Here is a 15,732-nt window from a genome sequence, read left to right as displayed (position 1 = left end):
CAAAACAGCCACTTTACATGGCAACACTATCTGCTGACAAACCGGCATTCTCAGAAAAAAAGGCCTCTGTGTAAGCAACAACGCCCTTACAAAACAAAAGACAACTGTAAGGGTTCAACTGAAATTTGAACCTAGGATTTCTCATGGCATGAACGAGAATCAAACTCCTAGACCAGCAAGCCACTATGCAAAGGAATGTTTTATGTGGCGACACTATCTGCTGACAAACTGGAATTCTTCGAAAGACATTTTAATGAAAAACATAGTGCCCTGTAAAACACATAACACCTTTAAGGGCTCGTCCGGGATTTGAACCCGGGACCTCTCACACCCGAAGCGAGAATCATACCCCTAGACCAACGAGCCACTGCAAAACAGTAACTTTATATGGCAACACTATCAGCTGACGAACTGGCATTCTCAGAAAAAAGGCCTCTGTGTAAGCCACAACGCCCTTACAAAACAGCAGACAACTGTAAGGGCTCAATCGAAATTTGAATCTGGGATTTCTCACGGCATGAACGAGAATCATAGTCCTAGACAACCAAACCACTATGCAAAGGAATGCTTTATGTGCCGACACTATCTGCTGACAAACTGGAATTCTTCGAAAAACGTTTTTTTTGAAAGCCATAATGCCCTGTAAAACAAAAGAATAACTGCAAGGGCTCGTCCGGGATTTGAACCCGGGACCTCTCGCACCCTAAGCGAGAATCATACCCCTAGACCAACGAGCCACAAAAGCTTGAATATTTTACAAGACATCAGAAGGAACAGATGGTCAGAAATCCTTATCTAACAAACATTGAAGCAGGGCTTTTGCTTCATTTGGACCCGGGACTTCTGCAATGGTTCGTCCAGGATTTGAAAACGAGACCTCTCGCATCTTAAGCGAGAATCATGCCCGTAGACCAACGAGCAACTGCAAAACAGCCACTTTACATGGCAACACTATCTGCTGACAAACCGGCATTCTCAGAAAAAAGGCCTCTGTGTAAGCCACAACGCCTTTACAAAACAAAAGACAACTGTAAGGGTTCAACTGAAATTTGAACCTAGGATTTCTCATGGCATGAACGAGAATCAAACTCCTAGAACAGCAAGCCACTATGCAAGAAATATTTTATGTGGCGACACTATCTGCTGACAAATTGGAAATCTTTGAAAGACGTTTTTCCGAAAGACATAATGCCCTGTAAAACACAGTACACCTGCAAGGGCTAATCCAGGAACTGAACCCGGGTCCTCTCGCAACCGAAGCGAGAATCATACCCATAGACCAATGAGCCACTAAATTGAGAGAATTTCACAAGACGTCAGATGGTCAGAAATCTTTCTCTAACGAATCAAGGTCACCCTAAGTGAGAATCATACCCCTAGACCACCGAGCCACTGCAAAACAGCAACTTTATATGGCAACACTATCTGCTGACAAACTGGCATTCTCAGAAAAAAGGCCTCTGTGTAAGCCACAACAACCTTACAAAACAGCAGACAAGTGTAAGGGCTCAACCGAAATCTGAATCTGGGATTTCTCATTGCATGAACGAAAATCATACGCCTAGACCAGCAAGCCACTATGCAAAGGAATGTTTTATGTGGCGACACTATCTGCTGACAAACTGGAATTCTTCGAAAGACATTTTAATGAAAGTCATAGTGCCCTGTAAAACACATGATACCTGCAAGGGCTCGTCCGGGATATGAACCCGGGACCTCTCTCAACCAAATCGAGAATCATACCCCTAGGCCAACGAGCCACTACATTGATAAAACTTCACATGGCGTCAGAACCATCAGATAGTCAGAAAACTTTCTCTAACGAATCAATGGCACCCTAAGCGAGAATCATACCCCTAAACCAACTAGCTACTGTAACAGCCACTTTACATGGCAAAACTATCTGCTGATGAACTGGCATTCTCAGAAAAAAGGCCTCTGTGTAAGCCCGTAAACCTTACAAAACAGCAGACAAATGTAAGGGCTCAACCGAAATTTGAATCTGGGATTTCTCATTGCATGAACGAAAATCATACTCCTAGACCAGCAAGCCACTATGCAAAGGAATGTTTTATGTGGCGACACAATCTGCTGACAAACTGGAATTCTTCGAAAGACATTTTAATGAAAGTCATAGTGCCCTGTAAAAGACATGACACCTGCAAGGGCTCGTCCGGGATTTGAACCCGGGACCTCTCACACCCAAAGCGAGAATCATAACCCTAGACCAACGAGCCACTACTGTGATAAAATTTCACATGGCGTCAGAAGAATCAGATAGTCAGAAAACTTTCTCTGACGGATCAAGGGCACCCTAAGCCAGAATCATACCCCTAGACCAACAAGCCACTGCAAAACAGTAACTTTACATGGCAACACTATCTGCTGACAAACCGGCATTCTCAGAAAAAGGCCTCTGTGTAAGCCACAACGCCCTTACAAAACAAAAGACAACTGTAAGGGTTCAACTGAAATGTGAACCTATGATTTCTCATGGCATGAACGAGAATCATACTCCTAGACCAGCAAGCCACTATGCAAGAAATATTTTATGTGGCGACACTATCTGCTGACAATTTGCAATTCTTTGAAAGACGTTTTTACGAAAGATATAATGCCCTGTAAAACACAGTACACCTGCAAGGGCTCATCCGAGAATTGAACCCGGGTCCTCTCGCAATCGAAGCGAGAATCATACAGATAGACCAATGAACCACTAAATTGAGAGAATTTCACAAGGCGTCAGATAGTCAGAAATCTTTCCCTAACGAATCAAGGGCACCCTAAGTGAGAATCATACCCCTAGACCACCGAGCCACTGCAAAACAGCAACTTTATATGGCAACACTATCTGCTGACGAACTGGCATTCTCAGAAAAAAGGCCTCTGTGTAAGCCACAACGACCTTACAAAACAGCAGACAACTGTAAGGGCTCAACCGAAATTTGAATCTGGGATTTTTCATTGCATGAACGAAAATCATACTCCTAGACCAGCAAGCCACTATGCAAAGGAATGTTTTATGTGGCGACACTATCTGCTGACAAACTGGAATTCTTCGAAAAATGTTTTTTATGAAAGCCATAATGCCCTGTAAAACAACAAAATAACTGCAAGGGCTCGTCCGGGATTTGAACCCGGGACCTCTCGCACCCTAAGCGAGAATCATACCCCTAGACCAACAAGCCACAAAAGCTTGAATATTTCACAAGACATCTGAAGCAACAGATGGTCAGAAATCCTTATCTAACAAACATTGAAGCAGGGCTTTTGCTTCATTTGGACCCGGGACTTCTGCAATGGTTCGTCCAGGATTTGAAAACGGGACCTCTCGCACCTTATGCGAGAATCAAGCCCGTAGACCAACGAGCAACTGCAAAACAGCCACTTTACATGGCAACACTATCTGCTGACAAACCGGCATTCTCAGAAAAAAGGCCTCTGTGTAAGCCACAACGCCCTTACAAAACAAAAGACAACTGTAAGGGTTCAACTGAAATTTGAACCTAGGATTTCTCATGGCATGAACGAGAATCAAACTCCTAGAACAGCAAGCCACTATGCAAGAAATACTTTATGTGGCGACACTATCTGCTGACAAATTGGAAATCTTTGAAAGACGTTTTTCCGAAAGACATAATGCCCTGTAAAACACAGTACACCTGCAAGGGCTAATCCAGGAACTGAACCCGTGTCCTCTCGCAACCGAAGCGAGAATCATACCCATAGACCAATGAACCACTAAATTGAGAAAATTTCACAAGACGTCAGATGGTCAGAAATCTTTCTCTAACGAATCAAGGGCATCCTAAGTGAGAATCATACCCCTAGACCACCGAGCCACTGCAAAACAGCAACTTTATATGGCAACACTATCTGCTGACGAACTGGCATTCTCAGAAAAAAGGCCTCTGTGTAAGCCACAACAACCTTACAAAACAGCAGACAAGTGTAAGGGCTCAACCGAAATCTGAATCTGGGATTTCTCATTGCATGAACGAAAATCATACGCCTAGACCAGCAAGCCACTATGCAAAGGAATGTTTTATGTGGCGACACTATCTGCTGACAAACTGGAAATCTTCGAAAGACATTTCAATGAAAGTCATAGTGCCCTGTAAAACACATGATACCTGCAAGGGCTTGTCCGGGATATGAACCCGGGACCTCTCTCAACCAAAGCGAGAATCATACCCCTAGGCCAACGAGCCACTACATTGATAAAACTTCACATGGCGTCAGAACCATCAGATAGTCAGAAAACTTTCTCTAACGAATCAATGGCACCCTAAGCGAGAATCATACCCCTAAACCAACTAGCTACTGTAACAGCCACTTTACATGGAAAAACTATCTGCTGATGAACTGGCATTCTCAGAAAAAAGGCCTCTGTGTAAGCCCGTAGACCTTACAAAACAGCAGACAAATGTAAGGGCTACACCGAAATTTGAATCTGGGATTTCTCATTGCATGAACGAAAATCATACTCCTAGACCAGCAAGCCACTATGCAAAGGAATGTTTTATGTGGTGACACAATCTGCTGACAAACTGGAATTCTTCGAAAGACATTTTAATGAAAGTCATAGTGCCCTGTAAAACACATGACACCTGCAAGCGCTCGTCCGGGATTTGAACCCGGGACCTCTCACACCCAAAGCAAGACTCATACCCCTAGACAAACGAGCCACAAAAGGTTGAATATTTCACAAGACATCTGAAGCAACAGATGGTCAGAAATCCTTATCTAACAAACATTGAAGCAGGGCTTTTGCTTCATTTGGACCCAGGACTTCTGCAATGGTTCGTCCAGGATTTGAAAACAGGACCACTCGCACCTTTTGCGAGAATCAAGCCCGTAGACCAACGAGCAACTGCAAAACAGCCACTTTACAAGGCAACACTATCTGCTGACAAACCGACATTCTCAGAAAAAAGGCCTCTGTGTAAGCCACAACGCCCTTATAAAACAAAAGACAACTGTAAGGGTTCAACTGAAATTTGAACCTAGGATTTCTCATGGCATGAACGAGAATCAAACTCCTAGAACAGCAAGCCACTATGCAAGAAATATTTTATGTGGCGACACTATCTGCTGACAAACTGGAATTCTTCGAAAAACGTTTTTTATGAAAGCCATAATGCCCTGTAAAACAACAGAATAACTGCAAGAACTCGTCTGGGATTTAAACCCGGGACCTCTCACACCCTAAGCGAGATTCATACCCCTAGACCAACGAGCCACAAAAGTTTGAATATTTCACAAGACATCAGAAGCAACAGATGGTCAGAAATCCTTATCTAACAAACATTGAAGCAGGGCTTTTGCTTCATTTGGACCCGGGACTTCTGCAATGGTTCGTCCAGGATTTGAAAACGGGAGCTCTCGCACCTTATGCGAGAATCATGCCCGTAGACCAACGAGCAACTGCAAAACAGCCACTTTACATGGCAACACTATCTGCTGACAAACCGGCATTCTCAGAAAAAAAGGCCTCTGTGTAAGCAACAACGCCCTTACAAAACAAAAGACAACTGTAAGGGTTCAACTGAAATTTGAACCTAGGATTTCTCATGGCATGAACGAGAATCAAACTCCTAGACCAGCAAGCCACTATGCAAAGGAATGTTTTATGTGGCGACACTATCTGCTGACAAACTGGAATTCTTCGAAAGACATTTTAATGAAAAACATAGTGCCCTGTAAAACACATAACACCTTTAAGGGCTCGTCCGGGATTTGAACCCGGGACCTCTCACACCCGAAGCGAGAATCATACCCCTAGACCAACGAGCCACTGCAAAACAGTAACTTTATATGGCAACACTATCAGCTGACGAACTGGCATTCTCAGAAAAAAGGCCTCTGTGTAAGCCACAACGCCCTTACAAAACAGCAGACAACTGTAAGGGCTCAATCGAAATTTGAATCTGGGATTTCTCACGGCATGAACGAGAATCATAGTCCTAGACAACCAAACCACTATGCAAAGGAATGCTTTATGTGCCGACACTATCTGCTGACAAACTGGAATTCTTCGAAAAACGTTTTTTTTGAAAGCCATAATGCCCTGTAAAACAAAAGAATAACTGCAAGGGCTCGTCCGGGATTTGAACCCGGGACCTCTCGCACCCTAAGCGAGAATCATACCCCTAGACCAACGAGCCACAAAAGCTTGAATATTTTACAAGACATCAGAAGGAACAGATGGTCAGAAATCCTTATCTAACAAACATTGAAGCAGGGCTTTTGCTTCATTTGGACCCGGGACTTCTGCAATGGTTCGTCCAGGATTTGAAAACGAGACCTCTCGCATCTTAAGCGAGAATCATGCCCGTAGACCAACGAGCAACTGCAAAACAGCCACTTTACATGGCAACACTATCTGCTGACAAACCGGCATTCTCAGAAAAAAGGCCTCTGTGTAAGCCACAACGCCTTTACAAAACAAAAGACAACTGTAAGGGTTCAACTGAAATTTGAACCTAGGATTTCTCATGGCATGAACGAGAATCAAACTCCTAGAACAGCAAGCCACTATGCAAGAAATATTTTATGTGGCGACACTATCTGCTGACAAATTGGAAATCTTTGAAAGACGTTTTTCCGAAAGACATAATGCCCTGTAAAACACAGTACACCTGCAAGGGCTAATCCAGGAACTGAACCCGGGTCCTCTCGCAACCGAAGCGAGAATCATACCCATAGACCAATGAGCCACTAAATTGAGAGAATTTCACAAGACGTCAGATGGTCAGAAATCTTTCTCTAACGAATCAAGGTCACCCTAAGTGAGAATCATACCCCTAGACCACCGAGCCACTGCAAAACAGCAACTTTATATGGCAACACTATCTGCTGACAAACTGGCATTCTCAGAAAAAAGGCCTCTGTGTAAGCCACAACAACCTTACAAAACAGCAGACAAGTGTAAGGGCTCAACCGAAATCTGAATCTGGGATTTCTCATTGCATGAACGAAAATCATACGCCTAGACCAGCAAGCCACTATGCAAAGGAATGTTTTATGTGGCGACACTATCTGCTGACAAACTGGAATTCTTCGAAAGACATTTTAATGAAAGTCATAGTGCCCTGTAAAACACATGATACCTGCAAGGGCTCGTCCGGGATATGAACCCGGGACCTCTCTCAACCAAATCGAGAATCATACCCCTAGGCCAACGAGCCACTACATTGATAAAACTTCACATGGCGTCAGAACCATCAGATAGTCAGAAAACTTTCTCTAACGAATCAATGGCACCCTAAGCGAGAATCATACCCCTAAACCAACTAGCTACTGTAACAGCCACTTTACATGGCAAAACTATCTGCTGATGAACTGGCATTCTCAGAAAAAAGGCCTCTGTGTAAGCCCGTAAACCTTACAAAACAGCAGACAAATGTAAGGGCTCAACCGAAATTTGAATCTGGGATTTCTCATTGCATGAACGAAAATCATACTCCTAGACCAGCAAGCCACTATGCAAAGGAATGTTTTATGTGGCGACACAATCTGCTGACAAACTGGAATTCTTCGAAAGACATTTTAATGAAAGTCATAGTGCCCTGTAAAACACATGACACCTGCAAGGGCTCGTCCGGGATTTGAACCCGGGACCTCTCACACCCAAAGCGAGAATCATAACCCTAGACCAACGAGCCACTACTGTGATAAAATTTCACATGGCGTCAGAAGAATCAGATAGTCAGAAAACTTTCTCTGACGGATCAAGGGCACCCTAAGCCAGAATCATACCCCTAGACCAACAAGCCACTGCAAAACAGTAACTTTACATGGCAACACTATCTGCTGACAAACCGGCATTCTCAGAAAAAGGCCTCTGTGTAAGCCACAACGCCCTTACAAAACAAAAGACAACTGTAAGGGTTCAACTGAAATGTGAACCTATGATTTCTCATGGCATGAACGAGAATCATACTCCTAGACCAGCAAGCCACTATGCAAGAAATATTTTATGTGGCGACACTATCTGCTGACAATTTGCAATTCTTTGAAAGACGTTTTTACGAAAGATATAATGCCCTGTAAAACACAGTACACCTGCAAGGGCTCATCCGAGAATTGAACCCGGGTCCTCTCGCAATCGAAGCGAGAATCATACAGATAGACCAATGAACCACTAAATTGAGAGAATTTCACAAGGCGTCAGATAGTCAGAAATCTTTCCCTAACGAATCAAGGGCACCCTAAGTGAGAATCATACCCCTAGACCACCGAGCCACTGCAAAACAGCAACTTTATATGGCAACACTATCTGCTGACGAACTGGCATTCTCAGAAAAAAGGCCTCTGTGTAAGCCACAACGACCTTACAAAACAGCAGACAACTGTAAGGGCTCAACCGAAATTTGAATCTGGGATTTTTCATTGCATGAACGAAAATCTTACTCCTAGACCAGCAAGCCACTATGCAAAGGAATGTTTTATGTGGCGACACTATCTGCTGACAAACTGGAATTCTTCGAAAAATGTTTTTTATGAAAGCCATAATGCCCTGTAAAACAACAAAATAACTGCAAGGGCTCGTCCGGGATTTGAACCCGGGACCTCTCGCACCCTAAGCGAGAATCATACCCCTAGACCAACAAGCCACAAAAGCTTGAATATTTCACAAGACATCTGAAGCAACAGATGGTCAGAAATCCTTATCTAACAAACATTGAAGCAGGGCTTTTGCTTCATTTGGACCCGGGACTTCTGCAATGGTTCGTCCAGGATTTGAAAACGGGACCTCTCGCACCTTATGCGAGAATCAAGCCCGTAGACCAACGAGCAACTGCAAAACAGCCACTTTACATGGCAACACTATCTGCTGACAAACCGGCATTCTCAGAAAAAAGGCCTCTGTGTAAGCCACAACGCCCTTACAAAACAAAAGACAACTGTAAGGGTTCAACTGAAATTTGAACCTAGGATTTCTCATGGCATGAACGAGAATCAAACTCCTAGAACAGCAAGCCACTATGCAAGAAATACTTTATGTGGCGACACTATCTGCTGACAAATTGGAAATCTTTGAAAGACGTTTTTCCGAAAGACATAATGCCCTGTAAAACACAGTACACCTGCAAGGGCTAATCCAGGAACTGAACCCGTGTCCTCTCGCAACCGAAGCGAGAATCATACCCATAGACCAATGAGCCACTAAATTGAGAGAATTTCACAAGACGTCAGATGGTCAGAAATCTTTCTCTAACGAATCAAGGGCATCCTAAGTGAGAATCATACCCCTAGACCACCGAGCCACTGCAAAACAGCAACTTTATATGGCAACACTATCTGCTGACGAACTGGCATTCTCAGAAAAAAGGCCTCTGTGTAAGCCACAACAACCTTACAAAACAGCAGACAAGTGTAAGGGCTCAACCGAAATCTGAATCTGGGATTTCTCATTGCATGAACGAAAATCATACGCCTAGACCAGCAAGCCACTATGCAAAGGAATGTTTTATGTGGCGACACTATCTGCTGACAAACTGGAATTCTTCGAAAGACATTTTAATGAAAGTCATAGTGCCCTGTAAAACACATGATACCTGCAAGGGCTCGTCCGGGATATGAACCCGGGACCTCTCTCAACCAAAGCGAGAATCATACCCCTAGGCCAACGAGCCACTACATTGATAAAACTTCACATGGCGTCAGAACCATCAGATAGTCAGAAAACTTTCTCTAACGAATCAATGGCACCCTAAGCGAGAATCATACCCCTAAACCAACTAGCTACTGTAACAGCCACTTTACATGGAAAAACTATCTGCTGATGAACTGGCATTCTCAGAAAAAAGGCCTCTGTGTAAGCCCGTAGACCTGCAAGGGCCGTAGACATCTGCTGACAAACTGGAATTCTTCGAAAAATGTTTTTTATGAAAGCCATAATGCCCTGTAAAACAACAAAATAACTGCAAGGGCTCGTCCGGGATTTGAACCCGGGACCTCTCGCACCCTAAGCGAGAATCATACCCCTAGACCAACGAGCCACAAAAGCTTGAATATTTCACAAGACATCTGAAGCAACAGATGGTCAGAAATCCTTATCTAACAAACATTGAAGCAGGGCTTTTGCTTCATTTGGACCCAGGACTTCTGCAATGGTTCGTCCAGGATTTGAAAACGGGACCTCTCTCACCTTATGCGAGAATCAAGCCCGTAGACCAACGAGCAACTGCAAAACAGCCACTTTACATGGCAACACTATCTGCTGACAAACCGGCATTCTCAGAAAAAAAGGCCTCTGTGTAAGCCACAACGCCCTTACAAAACAAAAGACAACTGTAAGGGTTCAGCTGAAATTTGAACCTAGGATTTCTCATGGCATGAACGAGAATCAAACTCCTAGAACAGCAAGCCACTATGCAAGAAATATTTTATGTGGCGACACTATTTGCTGACAAACTGGAATTCTTCGAAAAACGTTTTTTATGAAAGCCATAATGCCCTGTAAAACAACAGAATAACTGCAAGAACTCGTCTGGGATTTAAACCCGGGACCTCTCACACCCTAAGCGAGATTCAAACCCCTAGACCAACGAGCCACAAAAGTTTGAATATTTCACAAGACATCAGAAGCAACAGATGGTCAGAAATCCTTATCTAACAAACATTGAAGCAGGGCTTTTGCTTCATTTGGACCCGGGACTTCTGCAATGGTTCGTCCAGGATTTGAAAACGGGAGCTCTCGCACCTTATGCGAGAATCATGCCCGTAGACCAACGAGCAACTGCAAAACAGCCACTTTACATGGCAACACTATCTGCTGACAAACCGGCATTCTCAGAAAAAAGGCCTCTGTGTAAGCCACAACGCCCTTACAAAACAAAAGACAACTGTAAGGGTTCAACTGAAATTTGAACCTAGGATTTCTCATGGCATGAACGAGAATCAAACTCCTAGAACAGCAAGCCACTATGCAAGAAATATTTTATGTGGCGACACTATCTGCTGACAAATTGGAAATCTTTGAAAGACGTTTTTCCGAAAGACATAATGCCCTGTAAAACACAGTACACCTGCAAGGGCTAATCCAGGAACTGAACCCGTGTCCTCTCGCAACCGAAGCGAGAATCATACCCATAGACCAATGAGCCACTAAATTGAGAGAATTTCACAAGACGTCAGATGGTCAGAAATCTTTCTCTAACGAATCAAGGGCACCCTAAGTGAGAATCATACCCCTAGACCACCGAGCCACTGCAAAACAGCAACTTTATATGGCAACACTATCTGCTGACAAACTGGCATTCTCAGAAAAAAGGCCTCTGTGTAAGCCACAACAACCTTACAAAACAGCAGACAAGTGTAAGGGCTCAACCGAAATCTGAATCTGGGATTTCTCATTGCATGAACGAAAATCATACGCCTAGACCAGCAAGCCACTATGCAAAGGAATGTTTTATGTGGCGACACTATCTGCTGACAAACTGGAATTCTTCGAAAGACATTTTAATGAAAGTCATAGTGCCCTGTAAAACACATGATACCTGCAAGGGCTCGTCCGGGATATGAACCCGGGACCTCTCTCAACCAAAGCAAGAATCATACCCCTAGGCCAACGAGCCACTACATTGATAAAACTTCACATGGCGTCAGAACCATCAGATAGTCAGAAAACTTTCTCTAACGAATCAATGGCACCCTAAGCGAGAATCATACCCCTAAACCAACGAGCCACTGCAAAACAGTAACTTTACATGGCAACACTATCTGCTGACAAACCGGCATTCTCAGAAAAAGGCCTCTGTGTAAGCCACAACGCCCTTACAAAACAAAAGACAACTGTAAGGGTTCAACTGAAATTTGAACCTAGGATTTCTCATGGCATGAACGAGAATCATACTCCTAGACCAGCAAGCCACTATGCAAGAAATATTTTATGTGGCGACACTATCTGCTGACAAATTGGAATTCTTTGAAAGACGTTTTTACGAAAGATATAATGCACTGTAAAACACAGTACACCTGCAAGGGCTCATCCGAGAATTGAACCCGGGTCCTCTCGCAATCGAAGCGAGAATCATACAGATAGACCAATGAACCACTAAATTGAGAGAATTTCACAAGGCGTCAGATAGTCAGAAATCTTTCCCTAACGAATCAAGGGCACCCTAAGTGAGAATCATACCCCTAGACCACCGAGACACTGCAAAACAGCAACTTTATATGGCAACACTATCTGCTGACGAACTGGCATTCTCAGAAAAAAGGCCTCTGTGTAAGCCACAACGACCTTACAAAACAGCAGACAACTGTAAGGGCTCAACCGAAATTTGAATCTGGGATTTTTCATTGCATGAACGAAAATCATACTCCTAGACCAGCAAGCCACTATGCAAAGGAATGTTTTATGTGGCGACACTATCTGCTGACAAACTGGAATTCTTCGAAAAATGTTTTTTATTAAAGCCATAATGCCCTGTAAAACAACAAAATAACTGCAAGGGCTCGTCCGGGATTTGAACCCAGGACCTCTCGCACCCTAAGCAAGAATCATACCCCTAGACCAACGAGCCACAAAAGCTTGAATATTTCACAAGACATCTGAAGCAACAGATGGTCAGAAATCCTTATCTAACAAACATTGAAGCGGGGCTTTTGCTTCATTTGGACCCAGGACTTCTGCAATGGTTCGTCCAGGATTTGAAAACGGGACCTCTCGCACCTTATGCGAGAATCAAGCCCGTAGACCAACGAGCAACTGCAAAACAGCCACTTTACATGGCAACACTATCTGCTGACAAACCGGCATTCTCAGAAAAAAAGGCCTCTGTGTAAGCCACAACGCCCTTACAAAACAAAAGACAACTGTAAGGGTTCAACTGAAATTTGAACCTAGGATTTCTCATGGCATGAACGAGAATCAAACTCCTAGAACAGCAAGCCACTATGCAAGAAATATTTTATGTGGCGACACTATCTGCTGACAAACTGGAATTCTTCGAAAAACGTTTTTTATGAAAGCCATAATGCCCTGTAAAACAACAGAATAACTGCAAGAACTCGTCTGGGATTTAAACCCGGGACCTCTCACACCCGAAGCGATAATCATACCCCTAGACCAACGAGCCACTAAGTTGAATTCATTTCACATGATGTCAGAAGCATCAGATAGTCAGAAAACTTTCTCTAACGAATCAAGGGCTTACTAAGCGAGAATCATACCCCTAGACCAACGAGCCACTGCAAAACAGTAACTTTATATGGCAACACTATCAGCTGACGAACTGGCATTCTCAGAAAAAAGGCCTCTGTGTAAGCCACAACGCCCTTACAAAACAGCGGACAACTGTAAGGGCTCAACCGAAATTTGAATCTGGGATTTCTCACGGCATGAACGAGAATCATAGTCCTAAACAACCAAACCACTATGCAAAGGAATGCTTTATGTGCCGACACTATCTGCTGACAAACTGGAATTCTTCGAAAAACGTTTTTTATGAAAGCCATAATGCCCTGTAAAACAAAAGAATAACTGCAAGGGCTCGTCCGGGATTTGAACCCGGGACCTCTCGCACCCTAAGCGAGAATCATACCCCTAGACCAACGAGCCACAAAAGCTTGAATATTTTACAAGACATCAGAAGGAACAGATGGTCAGAAATCCTTATCTAACAAACATTGAAGCAGGGCTTTTGCTTCATTTGGACCTGGGACTTCTGCAATGGTTCGTCCAGGATTTGAAAACGAGACCTCTCGCATCTTAAGCGAGAATCATGCCCGTAGACCAACAAGCAACTGCAAAACAGCCACTTTACATGGCAACACTATCTGCTGACAAACCGGCATTCTCAGAAAAAAGGCCTCTGTGTAAGCCACAACGCCCTTACAAAACAAAAGACAACTGTAAGGGTTCAACTGAAATTTGAACCTAGGATTTCTCATGGCATGAACGAGAATCAAACTCCTAGAACAGCAAGCCACTATGCAAGAAATATTTTATGTGGCGACACTATCTGCTGACAAATTGGAAATCTTTGAAAGACGTTTTTCCGAAAGACATAATGCCCTGTAAAACACAGTACACCTGCAAGGGCTAATCCAGGAACTGAACCCGGGTCCTCTCGCAACCGAAGCGAGAATCATACCCATAGACCAATGAGCCACTAAATTGAGAGAATTTCACAAGACGTCAGATGGTCAGAAATCTTTCTCTAACGAATCAAGGGCACCCTAAGTGAGAATCATACCCCTAGACCACCGAGCCACTGCAAAACAGCAACTTTATATGGCAACACTATCTGCTGACAAACTGGCATTCTCAGAAAAAAGGCCTCTGTGTAAGCCACAACAACCTTACAAAACAGCAGACAAGTGTAAGGGCTCAACCGAAATCTGAATCTGGGATTTCTCATTGCATGAACGAAAATCATACGCCTAGACCAGCAAGCCACTATGCAAAGGAATGTTTTATGTGGCGACACTATCTGCTGACAAACTGGAATTCTTCGAAAGACATTTTAATGAAAGTCATAGTGCCCTGTAAAACACATGATACCTGCAAGAGCTCGTCCAGGATATGAACCCGGGACATCTCTCAACCAAAGCGAGAATCATACCCCTAGGCCAAGGAGCCACTACATTGATAAGACTTCACATGGCGTCAGAACCATCAGATAGTCAGAAAACTTTCTCTAACGAATCAATGGCACCCTAAGCGAGAATCATACCCCTAAACCAACTAGCTATTGTAACAGCCACTTTACATGGCAAAACTATCTGCTGATGAACTGGCATTCTCAGAAAAAAGGCCTCTGTGTAAGCCCGTAGACCTTACAAAACAGCAGACAAATGCAGACAAAACAGCTCAACCGAAATTTGAATCTGGGATTTCTCATTGCATGAACGAAAATCATACTCCTAGACCAGCAAGGCACTATGCAAAGGAATGTTTTATGTGGCGACACTATCTGCTGACAAACTGGAATTCTTCGAAAGACATTTTAATGAAAGCCATGGTGCCCTGTAAAACACATGACACCTGCAAAGGCTTGTCCGGGATTTGAACTCGGCACCTCTCACACCCAAAGCGAGAATCATACCCCTAGACCAACGAGCCACTACTGTGATAAAATTTCACATAGCTTCAGAAGCATCAAATAGTCAGAAAACTTTCTCTGACGAATCAAGGGCAACCTAAGCCAGAATCATACCCGTAGACCAACGAGCCACTGCAAAACAGTAACTTTACATGGCAACACTATCTGCTGACAAACCGGCATTCTCAGAAAAAGGCCTCTGTGTAAGCCACAACGCCCTTACAAAACAAAAGACAACTGTAAGGGTTCAACTGAAATTTGAACCTAGGATTTCTCATGGCATGAACGAGAATCATACTCCTGGACCAGCAAGCCACTATGCAAGAAATATTTTATGTGGCGACACTATCTGCTGACAAATTGGAATTCTTTGAAAGACGTTTTTACGAAAGATATAATGCCCTGTAAAACACAGTACACCTGCAAGGGCTCATCCGAGAATTGAACCCGGGTCCTCTCGCAATCGAAGCGAGAATCATACAGATAGACCAATGAACCACTAAATTGAGAGAATTTCACAAGGCGTCAGATAGTCAGAAATCTTTCCCTAACGAATCAAGGGCACCCTAAGTGAGAATCATACCCCTAGACCACCGAGCCACTGCAAAACAGCAACTTTATATGGCAACACTATCTGCTGACGAACTGGCATTCTCAGAAAAAAGGCCTCTGT

The 15,732-nt window shown here is 43.6% G+C and overlaps 8 non-coding genes across 8 annotated transcripts; all 8 read right to left on the bottom strand.

Moving 5' to 3' along the window:
* Positions 1 to 294: 294 nt before the first annotated feature.
* Positions 295 to 366, bottom strand: trnap-cgg (transfer RNA proline (anticodon CGG)). Its single transcript has one exon. It is a non-coding gene; the product is annotated as a tRNA-Pro (tRNA).
* Positions 367 to 665: 299 nt separating this feature from the next.
* On the bottom strand, positions 666 to 737 carry trnap-agg (transfer RNA proline (anticodon AGG)). Its single transcript has one exon. It is a non-coding gene; the product is annotated as a tRNA-Pro (tRNA).
* A 2,379-nt stretch (positions 738 to 3,116) lies between these two features.
* trnap-agg (transfer RNA proline (anticodon AGG)) lies at positions 3,117 to 3,188 on the bottom strand. The gene has a single exon. It is a non-coding gene; the product is annotated as a tRNA-Pro (tRNA).
* Positions 3,189 to 5,724: 2,536 nt separating this feature from the next.
* Positions 5,725 to 5,796, bottom strand: trnap-cgg (transfer RNA proline (anticodon CGG)). Its single transcript has one exon. It is a non-coding gene; the product is annotated as a tRNA-Pro (tRNA).
* Positions 5,797 to 6,095: 299 nt separating this feature from the next.
* On the bottom strand, positions 6,096 to 6,167 carry trnap-agg (transfer RNA proline (anticodon AGG)). Its single transcript has one exon. It is a non-coding gene; the product is annotated as a tRNA-Pro (tRNA).
* Positions 6,168 to 8,546: 2,379 nt separating this feature from the next.
* Positions 8,547 to 8,618, bottom strand: trnap-agg (transfer RNA proline (anticodon AGG)). Its single transcript has one exon. It is a non-coding gene; the product is annotated as a tRNA-Pro (tRNA).
* Positions 8,619 to 9,935: 1,317 nt separating this feature from the next.
* Positions 9,936 to 10,007, bottom strand: trnap-agg (transfer RNA proline (anticodon AGG)). The gene has a single exon. It is a non-coding gene; the product is annotated as a tRNA-Pro (tRNA).
* Positions 10,008 to 13,501: 3,494 nt separating this feature from the next.
* trnap-agg (transfer RNA proline (anticodon AGG)) lies at positions 13,502 to 13,573 on the bottom strand. Its single transcript has one exon. It is a non-coding gene; the product is annotated as a tRNA-Pro (tRNA).
* Positions 13,574 to 15,732: the final 2,159 nt, after the last annotated feature.

Source organism: Danio rerio, chromosome 4, assembly GCF_052040795.2.
Source record: "Danio rerio strain M-AB ecotype USA chromosome 4, GRCz13ab, whole genome shotgun sequence".
NCBI lineage: Eukaryota > Metazoa > Chordata > Actinopteri > Cypriniformes > Danionidae > Danio > Danio rerio.
Note: the sequence above shows the minus strand (reverse complement) of the source record. Positions and strands in the feature narration are given on the sequence as shown.